The following is an 11541-nucleotide window of genomic DNA, read 5'->3' as shown; positions in this document are numbered from 1 at the left end:
AAGATGGCGCTTGTTAATGATCAGCTAATAATCTTCATCCCAATTTCTTCAGGACAACCTTTTCACAATTTTCCATTAGATTCAGAGGACCACTTTTTTGGAACAATTTAGGCCTACCTGAACACATTAGAATTAGAATCTGCACATTAGAATCTGCTCCAACTTAAATTCATTCAAGAAGCAAATTATTCAGCTGTTTTTGGTACAATTAAGTAATGTAATATCGTAATCACTCTCTGCCATATATACATTACACTCGTAAATACTTACCACTTCTTAGATTATTTTTGATTGTATTTATTTTGGTTGCTCCACAATAGGAGTTCCACTTGACTTTAGTTTTTTTTTTTGCTCCTCTTGCACATCTTTTCTGTTTCTTCAGTTGATGTCTCTTAACTCCCAATCTCTATGTATTATATTCTGTGTCCCTCCTCTGTTATGTTACATGATGTGGTTCTCTTTCATAGCATTTGTTTCGATGTTTCACTATGAGATACGTTCCCTCGTGTATCTTCAGAAGCATTTATTCCACTAGGGTCGTGACGCATGCATGCATCAGGACCCAGCTCCTCTAAATAGGGCTGACGCTGCATCACTCATCATTCAATCACCTCTTCTCGCTTCAGAAGCTTGTCTGTTGCTAACTAGCTTAACTGTTCACAGACAGAGCGCACAACTCCATCGCCGGGCGCTAGTTTTTTTGCAGCTTCTTCAGGTTTCGTCCTGCCTTCTCCATAGGTAAGTCGTTAAAAGAGATTTGTATTAACTCTAGTCTGCCTCCAAACAGTGGTTTAGTTTCTCCGGGTTTTACCATGAAGCTGGCTCCAGCTCACCTCATGAGACAGGCTACCTCACCGTCTTGCTCCACCTGGGTTAGGTTGGGCTCTTATCACACCAGATATTAGCCAACTGTTTAGCACTCCAGCAAAATGGCGACAGCTGCAATGCTGTCCCACACCATAGGGGAAGAGAACACCTGTGCTCAGCCCAAGCAGAGATCGATTTTCCCGGATCGTGCAGGCACTGCACCCGGTTCACAGCAAAGAGCCTCCGTCGGAGGCTAGCTTCACTGCAGTCACCAAGCTCGGTGCAAGTGATGAGGAAACCCCAATACCAGCTAGCCAAGGCTGGGGCTCGTCACTGGATATGTCAGACTGGATGGCGGAGGGGCCCTCCTGCTCGAGTATGAGGAGGAGGAAGGGTCTATGGGAGAGGAGTTTCTCGTGTCCGCTGAGGACCCCTAACCGTTCCTCTGACTCACCATGTCAGTGGCAGTCCCCTTGTTATGTCGACTGCCCAGGGAGTGACAGGGGAGCTCGCCTCCACCCAAAATTGTCAGTTGCATCGCCTGAGCCACCGTCTCTGCCGTCAAAAGCAGACCGGTTCCACTCCACCATGACGGAAAGGGCGAATAAGGCGGCTGCTGTGATGGAAAGGGCACTGAACGTCACATCCATGCTCACTGCCTACCAAGGCGCTGTATGCTGACATGGCTGAAAAACCTGGCCCGGCCGTGTGGGATGAGATTTCCACGGTCACTGGCATCTGTCTCCGTGTACAGCAATGCGCTATCCAGGCAACAGGGAAGTCCATGGTTATGATGGTGTTGCAGGAGCAACCTTGACCAACCCATCTGATAGGGAGAAGGAGGACATCCTGGATGTCCCGGTTGTCCCTGAGGGGATCTTTGGCTCTGCACTAGCTTCCATGCTGAAGCAATGCTGGGCGAAGAAGAGGGAGGATAGAGCTTTGCAGCTCTGTCTCCCATGGAAGGCGCAGCCAGTGACATACCAGTTACTCTCACCAGTCAGTCTCACTGACCTCTGCTCAGGCGATCTCCAGGTCTAACCCCCCCTTCCACATCCCCGAGCGCCCTAAAGGTCCAGGTCCCTGCTCCAGTGCCTCCCAGAGTCCCCGATGCTAAAAGCACATAGTCCAGAAAGCCCTTCAACCCTGCTGCTGTGCAGGCTAGCCGGATGGTTCTGGATGCACTCACACTCACACAATTTCCATAAAGGAAATAAAATGTACACTGATGCATCCAGGCTGTCAGCTAAGGGCGCAGTTAAATATTTTAAAACAAAAAACAGAGAAAACACTGTTGTTCCCCCTTATAACACCCCCCAGGGGGCTTCCGCTCCCTGGGGGGTGAATTGCCCCAGAAATGCTGTCCCAGCACTAATAGGTTGTGCATGCGCAGTAGCGTCTGGTCGCACCGATGGGCGTCGGCCACTGGAGGGCAGCGCTATGCTGCTGCTCAGACATCAGCTGGTCTCTCCCCTATCCATAAGGGGAAAGAGTTGAGCAGCTTGCACAGTGTCAGAGTGGGTACTGAAGGTGATAACCAGCGGTTACAGACTTCAGTTTGCCACGGCTCCACCCCTGTTCAGTGGGGTGGTATATTCCCATGCAGAAGGGGAGTCGGCCCGAACCCTACAGGAGGAAAATTCCTCGCTGTTGGAAAAGGGGGCGATCATGAAAGTACCACTCGAGCAGAGCTATGACAGCTTTTACTCGAGATACTTCCTGGTGCCGATAAAAGGGTGGAGTGGGATTCGGCCTCTACTGGACCTACATGCCTTCAATGCCTTAAGCATCTCAGAAAACACCTGGTGTTGCCGTTTGGGCAGTCTCTCAGCCTGAGAGTGTTTGTGCAGTGTACTGAGGCAGCTTTAACTCCGCTCAGAGATCCCGTCATGCCCATATCAACTGCCTGGAGTTGTTAGCAGTTCTCCTGACCCTACAACACTTCCTCCCATTCCTCAGGGGATGTCACGTATTGGTGAGGACAGACAACACCACCATGGTGGTGTATATCAACTGTCAGGGGGGTCTGCGCTCCCGGCAGCTACACATGCTGGCACGCAGACTGATAATATGGAGCGATGCACATGAGGGTGATGCGCGTTCCCAGAATTCAGATCCGGGGGAGCGGATCAGCCATCAAGACGCAATCACCTCTACGGGGAGTGGCGACTGCACCCAGCTGTAGTCAATCAGCTTTGGGAGAGGTTTGGCAGAGCGACGGCGGACCTTTTTGCGTCCAGAGAAAACGCACAGTGTTTGCTGTTCTTCTCTCTGCACGACCAGGACATGCAGCTGCTTTACGGGTTTCCCCTGTTGGCCTTGATTCCCCCCACCCTGTTCAGGGTGAGGGAGGATCGATTGTGGTTAATCTCGGTCGCTCCTTACTGGGCCTCAATGCCTTGGCTGGCGGAGGTGAAACAACTCCTCTGCGGCCAGCCTTGGCCCCTGCCATTACGCAGGGACCTGTTGTCGCAGGAGGGCAGGGAAATATTTCATCCTCACCCGGAACGCCTTGCCCTGTGGGCCTGGCATGTGAGTGAGTTACTCTGAGCACTGCGGGGGTTCCACAGAGTGTTATAAATACCATTCACAATGCTAGGGCATCTTCCACTAGGTCTTTATATGACTGTAAGTGGAAGGTGTTTGAAGAATGGTGTGCTAAGGCACAGGAAATTCCTTTCCAGTGTTCAGTGGGTGTGATTTTATCCTTCCTTCCATCCTATTATATCCTTCCTTAACCGATAAACGGAGAGCCTTGACTCACCAGAGCCTTCGAGGCTTCGAGCCTATTGAGCAGATTGGCATGAAGCCATTGTCGTTTAAGACAGTTTTATTGGTGGCTTTGGCATCGGCAAAGCGTGTGGGTGATATTCACACACTGTCAGTGCATCCTGCATGCATGATCTTTGCCCCTGGGAATTTGCGGTTACGTTACAGTCAAACCCTGCTTTTGTCCCTAAGGTTATCAACTCATGCTCGCCTGTAGAGCTTTTTGCTTTCCAACCTCCACCGTTTAGCTCTCCATGGCTGCAATTGTTGTGCCCGGTGCACGCTTTATGCACATATTTGGATAAAATTGATGGCTTCAGGAAAGGGCACCAGTTGTTTGTGTCTTGGGCTGCGCCCTGAAAGGATAACCCTGTCACAAAGCAGAGGCTTTCTCACTGGATTGCGGGGGCTATTGCACTGGTCTATTCAAGCTCGGGTCTCCAGGCCCCGGTTGGTTTACGCGCACATTCCACCAGAGGTTTGGCTACCTCCTGAACCCTGTTTAGAGGGGTCTACCTCCTGAACCCTGTTTAGAGGGGTCTCTATTCAGGATATATGTGCTGCAGCTGACTATTGCTCATGCTGTTCTTAGCGTTGGCTCTGAGGTGGAGCAGGCGTTGGTGGTCAGTCTTTGAGATAAGCTTGTCTGGCAATACGTGAGTCTCCATATCCCATAGTGAGACATCGAAACGAATGCTATGAAAGAGAACTTTAGGTTACTTGTGTAAACCCGGTTCTCTGAGTAGCATTAGTGAGATATCTGACCGGACTGCCCTTCTTGCTACTGGAGTGAAGCGAGAAGAGGTGTGCTTTCTTGAATGATGAATGATGCAGCGTTAGCCCTATTTATAGGAGGAAGGTCCTGATTTACATGTCACGACTGCCAGCCACTCGTTGTGGAATAAATGCTTGTGAAGATATGCATGGAAGCGTATCCCATAGTGTGACATCTCTCTCATGCTATTCAGAGAACCGGGTTACGTAGTAGTAACCGAAAGTTTTGTTGTTGTTTTTTTTTTTTTTTTTTTTTTTATATGTGCAATAAACTAAACTAAACAAATTAGCATAAAATAATCACCTGATCTGTGTGGGTGGGTTTAAAATTAAAGAAATTATGTATTAATTCTTATGGCTTAATAAAATCAAACAGTGCACATTATAGCTTACAGTCCTGAAGAACACTCATATTAACACTAGTAGTTGTCCCCCAATCAAAGCAGTCTAGACCCGGGCCTACTCCATGGCGCTGAAAGGGCGCACAGCGCTATATGCAGACTTTTAGTGCAGCAGCTACTTCTCAGTCCCAAACATAATGATCTCGTTCCCATGCATTAATAAGTCATGGCCACACATTATTTTATTAACATGAGATGTCACCAGACAGGCTCCATACTTTTAGTTCTTGGTGTAATAAGTCTAGGACATCCAGTTTCTTATTAATGGATTTGAGGACACTGACCTCAATATCCGTGGTGAGTAGATCTTCCATGCTGTTGGAAGAGTCGGTCTTTTTCCTCTTAGCTGGGATGTCTGCTGGTTGGTGTGTTGTGTCTTCCGTTGCGTACTGACAGTAGTATATTATTGATCGATAAATCTTTCCACGTTCTCCAGGTCCGTTGTGAGGAGTGAAATGTTCTCCGGTTTATTTACGTTTGTTATGTTTCCTGTTAACTGAGATTAGTTGATGAGTTGTTTTGTTATAGCGGATCTTGCTTTCTTGTCACATCCTGCAAGGGAAACATAGCCACTCGTTATAAAAGGCATATAAGCATCACTCTCAATGACACCCACCACTGGAGCGGGTAATGCAGCAGACTTCACATTAATTTGTTTGGATTTTAGTTTTAGAGCATAGCAGCAACAGTTTTCACCTTTTTACAATAATAATGACATATTGGCTCACTATCATGCAACTCTCTCCCCTTTGCTTCAACATCAGGCTTGACTGAAGGAAGGCGCGCATGGTCTCATTGCGTTTTGGCCCTAATCTAACCCACACATTCAGAGAATCAGGAAGTGGTTTTATGATGCATCTTACCAAATGGTGAAACTGAACTGTCACAAAGTGTTTTATATTTCCAACCGAAACAGAGTTTCACCCTCCTAATCACAAACAGAGGCTTATTCTGTATGATTGCAGGTACAGGTCTCTGACCTGGAAACGGGCATGTTTTAAAAAGAGCTTTGTCCCCTCTGATTGAGGCACTAAACAAACTGCAACGCTAAATGTCCCTTTGAGGGACAATAAAGTATTGTATTGTATTGTATTGTACTGTATTGTCTTATTACAGTTAAATCAGTCAACAGTAAGCGTTAACAGGTTGAACAATAATACACTATAAACTGTAATGTAAAGTGTTTGTTACAATACCTTTTCATGATGTAAATAACCAGCCATCACACCGGGGAGTGAAAGTTAAACTAGACTACTGGGTTGATACTGTGAGGGAGGGAGAGAGAGAGAGAGAGAGAGAGAGAGAGAGAGAGAGAGAGAGAGAGAGAGAGAGAGAGAGAGGAGAGAACGAGGAGGAGGAGGAGGAGGAGCAGAGAGAAAGTGAGAGAGCGAATCAACTTTGAAAAACGACAAAAGAGCAACCTGGTATATGCGGTCAAATGCAGTGAGGAGTGCAAAGATCTCTGTATTGGGGAAACGAAACAGCCGCTCAGTAGACGCATGTCCCAACACAGGCGAGCAAACTCCATGATGTACACATCTTGGACAGAGAAGATGGGTGGTTTGAAAGAGGTGTCAAGGAGGCCATCTATGTCAAAGTGGAACGACCCTCACTTAACAGAGGAGGGGGTCTGAGACATCACCTGTCCCCAGCTTACAATGCTGTGTTAAAAACGGTTCTTCGGCGCTTTATGGACAAACCAACTTGCTCCACCTCACAAGCAGGGGAAGGGGCATCACTGTAAGCTGCTGGGAACACCATCTTCTCTTGCAAACACACACTCAGTGGGTGCATTCCATTTGGCCAAAATGCATCCTCTCCTCCGTCCTCGCGGCCTCGTCTCCTCGGTGACTCGGCATCCAAAAATGAGCCGCCATCATGAAGGACGTTCCAATTGGTCAAAAAACGCATGAAGGATCCTTCATGTCTCCTCGGGTGCATTGTCTTGTGTCTCCTCCTCCGTCCTTGCGACCTCGTCTCCTCGTTGACCCGGCATCCAAAAATGAGCCGCCATCATTAAGGATGTTCCAATTGGTTAAAAGACGCATGAAGGATCCTTCAAGTATCCTCGCCTCCGTCCTCCAATAAGGCGTGTTCGGAGGATACTCAGGTGTATCCTCGATGCGGAAATAATGAGCGAAGGCAATTAACCATTGGCACGTGCGGATATAAGCCCGCCTCCATACCATCCGAAAACGTGCGGACATTGGCAGAAAAAAAAATCCACAGGTGTAAGTAGCCCCAACTTGTTATATATTCTTCAAACAGAAATAGCAGAGGTTTTAAATGTTAGACGAACATTTGTTAATGAAGGGTTATACGTTAAAGGTTCATATACTGACAGATCTGTTGTAGTTGTAGGATGTCAAACTTTTCCCAAATAGGCATCAGTAAATGATCTTAAGGCTTGAATGTGATTAGGGACAGAGGAGACGCGCCAGCTGATCCTCCAGCGCATAGAGAGGGTGAGTGGGGGCAAGTAACGTGAATTTTATTTTATAGTTATTTATCATTAATATGAATGACATTCCATGATCTAATAAGCCTGAATGAAATCCGTTCATTAGGACATATAGAAATAGCCTATAAATGCACACATGCAACTCTTTTACCATGCGCGTCTCTTTCTAATAGGACCTCAAGTCAGCAGCACCGGGCTCTGGGTCTGAGGATGGGGAGCAAACGGCTGCGGCCTGGCCCCGGTTCTCCCTCATGCATGAGACTACCGGCGGGAGGCCATCGGCGCTCCCTCCCGCTTTAATAGACTCGTGTGGACCAGCAGCCGGAGTCAGCCGCTGTGCGCTCCCCATCCAGCCCCGATCCCAGTCCCCCTGATGAGCAACCGGGGCCATCAGATGCTGCTGCCCGCTCCCATGTGTGAATTCCGCGGCTTCCTCGGTTCCCCCGGCAGCCAAGAGGCGAAGAGGAGAGGGAGCTGCTGGGGTTTCTCCGGGAAGTGACCGAGGACGCACGGGCTGAGCAGCAGACGGAGCGATTTCCAACTATATTAGAGACAATTTAATTTTTTTTTTTTAATGTAAAAAAAAATAAATAAAAATTTCTCTGCCTTTTAGGCGTAGCCTACCTCTGTTTCCATTCTCACCATATTCATAACCTTGGCAATGACCGTTGCCATGACAGGACATATTTTCATCATAAAGGCCGGAATCACTGCTGGAATCACTTCTGTGTCTTCTCTGGATCACCAGTTGGTTTGCTGCGTTTGTTTGATGTGTCTCTCATTCAGTGTTCATCATGCTTATGAATTGTGTTTGTGTGTGTTGCCATGGAATTTCTTTTCTGGAGAATAAATTCTTACTAAACATTAACAGCATTTTCTTGTTTTAAATCGCACATTTTGCTCTTACAGCTAGATCTATGGTTATTTGGGAATTGTATTTATTTATTTAGGAATAAAAAGAAAGCACTTTGGTTCATTGCCAGTGAGTGTCAAACAGCCCACATGATCGTTGTCTAATCCAAGTCGCATAAAGGATAAAAGTTGGACAATTTGTATAGCACCTTCTTATCAGTGCTGCAAAGTGCTTCACAAAATTAAAATGTAGCATACAGCAGACAGAATAACAAAAAAACTGAATAAAAACAGAAACAGAAACGCTTTTTAGGCATTAGGGATTTTTTTGAAGTGTTCTACCTTCATGAGGTAGACGAGGCTCACTAGAGGCTGGCATAATTTAGATGAATTAAACATTAATCTGAACTTTGTTAAACGTTTTTATGTGGATAAAACATGAGCCTTAGAATAATTTAGACAGCTGTCATCCTGCGCGGGAGGAGCCTCAACGCAACGCTTGACACGTCAGTTCAATATGGCGGTGTGAGGACGTTCCAAATGACAAGCCAGGTTCACTCGCCTCCTCGCATCTTCTCCTCGTTTCCTCCGTGACCTTTGACCGAGGAGTCGAGGAAGAGACGCGAGGCGAGGAGACGAGGAGAAATCGTTACCAAATGGAATGCACCCAGTGTGAAGCCGGTTAGTTCAGATTCCATTTTGAGGCGACAGAGCAGAGCAGAAGGAGGAAAAAGTGTGTGTGTGCGTCTCCAGTGTTTCTGGTTACAGGTACTAGTGCAGTGCCCGTTCACCCCACTGCTGCACAGAGCACTGTTCGCTTGTTTATTCAAAGTTTATTAATATTGAACGTGTCCAATCCGACACTGCACGTCCTCGGGTCCCCAGCAGTACACCCGCCAAGTGTGAAGTAGATCGGACGAACGGTTCTCAAGATATGCGAAGGACACACATACACACATACAGACAGAGATTCCTTGCTTTACAATATGATGTTTCACAGCAGTATGTGATGTCCATTCATTCAGATCCTACTGTGAATGAAGATGATGGCTGACATCATGTGTTTTAATAAAACTGTTATATAGAATAGAATAGAAATATTTACATATATAGCTTCTCTGTGCTTTTAGAGAGGTCATGAATGATGATTTCCCTGTCTTGAGGCAGACCCATTACAATGATTATTATAATGATTATACATGATTATTTCCAACATGTTAAATTTTCAAAACTTGCATACTGTGGGCAAATTCGGACTGACTCTTGTAGTGCGATATGGGCAGTGATACAAATCGATTGAGGCTAGCAAAAGACAATTAGAATCACTGAATAAAGGTGCAGTGATTTACACAGCACTGTATCTCACTCTTCAGCCTGGGGACCGGTGCTCTCAGAACAGGACAGCTCAACAGATGAAAGATATCTATACAAAGAAGACAATTAGAGTTGACAAAAAAACCCCATGAAAACTGGTTTAATAAAAAGTGATAACTGTAGAGTTGGCTACTGTGATTAATTAGGCTGTCTTCTTTATCCTGTATAAACTACTTCATTGGATAACCTTCAGTAATACTTTTTATGTATGTTATACATATTAATTCTGCATGCACAAACAAGAAATATGGCTTTGGCAGAAATGCCTATTGATTAGAAAGCTCTTAATGGCTTAGGACCGGCCTACATTACAGAATCCCTGCTGTTCTACATTCCATCAAAAGCCCTCAGGTCTTGTCAGATACTCTTGAGTATCTTGCTCTTGTTTTCTTTCTTTCCCTTTCCCCTGCTATAGACTGCCTACTGCGAGCTGGCTCTTGTATAGTCTGATCCAATGGACTATCTGGAGGAGTTTCTGGGCGTTCTGAGCCCTCTCTTACGCTCTCTTGACTCTTGCTGTCTACGTTTCCACGTCTTTCTCTTACTCCTCTTTTCCCTTTCATTCAAATCACTGATAGTTTTTAGCTTCCCATCCTCTACTCTCTTCTTCCATCTTTGCTTTTCCTTTCTCAGGTATTCCTCCTTTAACTCTGGCTCACTATATGTTTTCTCTCTCCGCTTTTTTTGGTACTCCCTGTTTCTTCTCCGTCGCTCCTCCACTGACAACTGCTGCCTAGCCATAACTTCCTAAAATACGAAAGTCAGAATTTAATAGAATTACTATGAAATTGTGCAAAATTACTATGAATTTAATGATGTTTAATTTGGTGAAATTTTATAAAATGGTTATGAAATGGTGCAACTAAATTCATTTATGGTTTTAGTCATTGGGGATACATAGGCCTGTGTGTGGAAGAAATAAAGGGGAAATTGTGTAGGCTATATTATAAATAAAGAGGTTAATGAAACTTTACAAACCATATTACTATTTATTGTGATCATAAATTATATTCAAGCCTCCATTGAGGATGATTTTGATGTTTTTGTCAACACCGTCAAACTATGTGTCAACACCGTCAAACCTGACGGTGTTGACGTCTGACGGTGGTGAAGAAAACACACTTTTTTACATGACATGCATGAGTTGTATACAGGAGCCATCTTGTTTTCCCTCTGTTGCTAGCAGCCTCTGGCCTCTACTTAAAATGCATAAATTTATGTCATAATTTAAAACAATTCTTTCTATATAAAAGAGACAGTGTTGACACCACCAACCACCGGCTGCTCAGCTCGGACCTCCATCTGTGCTCGTTGTCGGCTCATCCATGGTTCGACACATCACCCTGCCTGCGGCTAAAACCTTCTGCTACCCGGGTGCCCGAGTCCAGGATATAGACTCCAAAATCCCACAGCTGCTGGATCAAAACCCATCTGCTTCAACCGTTGTCATCCATGTGGGAATTAACGACCTCCGGAATAAACAGTCGGAGACACTTAAAGACGACTTCACGAACCTTATTGACAGCCTTTTACAATCAGACCACCGGTTCATCATCTCCGGCCCACTGCCCTGTCCCAGCTTTGGAGACGTCAAATTCAGCCGTGTCCGTCAACTTCATACATGGCTCAAGGGATACTGCTGCTCGCTCAGCGTACCGTTTGTAGACAACTTTATTACCCTCTTCAACCGCCCATACCTCTTCAGACACGATGGAGTACATCCAAACTCTCACGGATCACGTCTTCTCGCCATGAACATGGAACTTGCATTAAACTCCTCCAACGCACTACGAAACTGATGTTTGGTGAGTCCGATTCATTATACTAATGACTGTCACTCTGCTACACAAATTCCTGTAATTATAAGTCATAGACATAGACCCCGTAATCTCTCTGTAACATACAGGAATCTAAACAATTTATTACTGGTTCGGACTCCAATTATCAGTCCCCCACAAAGCCATGCACCTCGAACAATAAAAATGGCTTTATTAAACGTCAGGTCGCTAACGAATAAGTCATTTTTAGTTAATGATCTTATAAGTACACATAACCTAGACTTCACCCTACTGACCGAGACCTGGCTGGATAGAAATGGCGCAG

At 45.7% G+C, this 11541-nt stretch overlaps 1 long non-coding RNA gene across 1 annotated transcript; it reads left to right on the top strand.

The window, feature by feature from the left end:
* Positions 1-6942: 6942 nt before the first annotated feature.
* LOC139651893 (uncharacterized) lies at positions 6943-7942 on the top strand. Its single transcript, XR_011695730.1, has 3 exons — positions 6943-6982; positions 7173-7216; positions 7386-7942. It is a non-coding gene; the product is annotated as an uncharacterized lncRNA (long non-coding RNA).
* Positions 7943-11541: the final 3599 nt, after the last annotated feature.

This window comes from Centroberyx affinis, unplaced genomic scaffold (assembly GCF_046629955.1).
Source record: "Centroberyx affinis isolate AG114_WGS23_722 - 3 ecotype Tasmania unplaced genomic scaffold, CSIRO-AGI_Caff_v1 ptg001725l_1, whole genome shotgun sequence".
Classification (NCBI taxonomy): Eukaryota; Metazoa; Chordata; class Actinopteri; order Beryciformes; family Berycidae; genus Centroberyx; species Centroberyx affinis.
The sequence above is the reverse complement of the archived record's forward strand: the minus strand, read 5'-3'. Positions and strand labels throughout refer to the sequence as shown.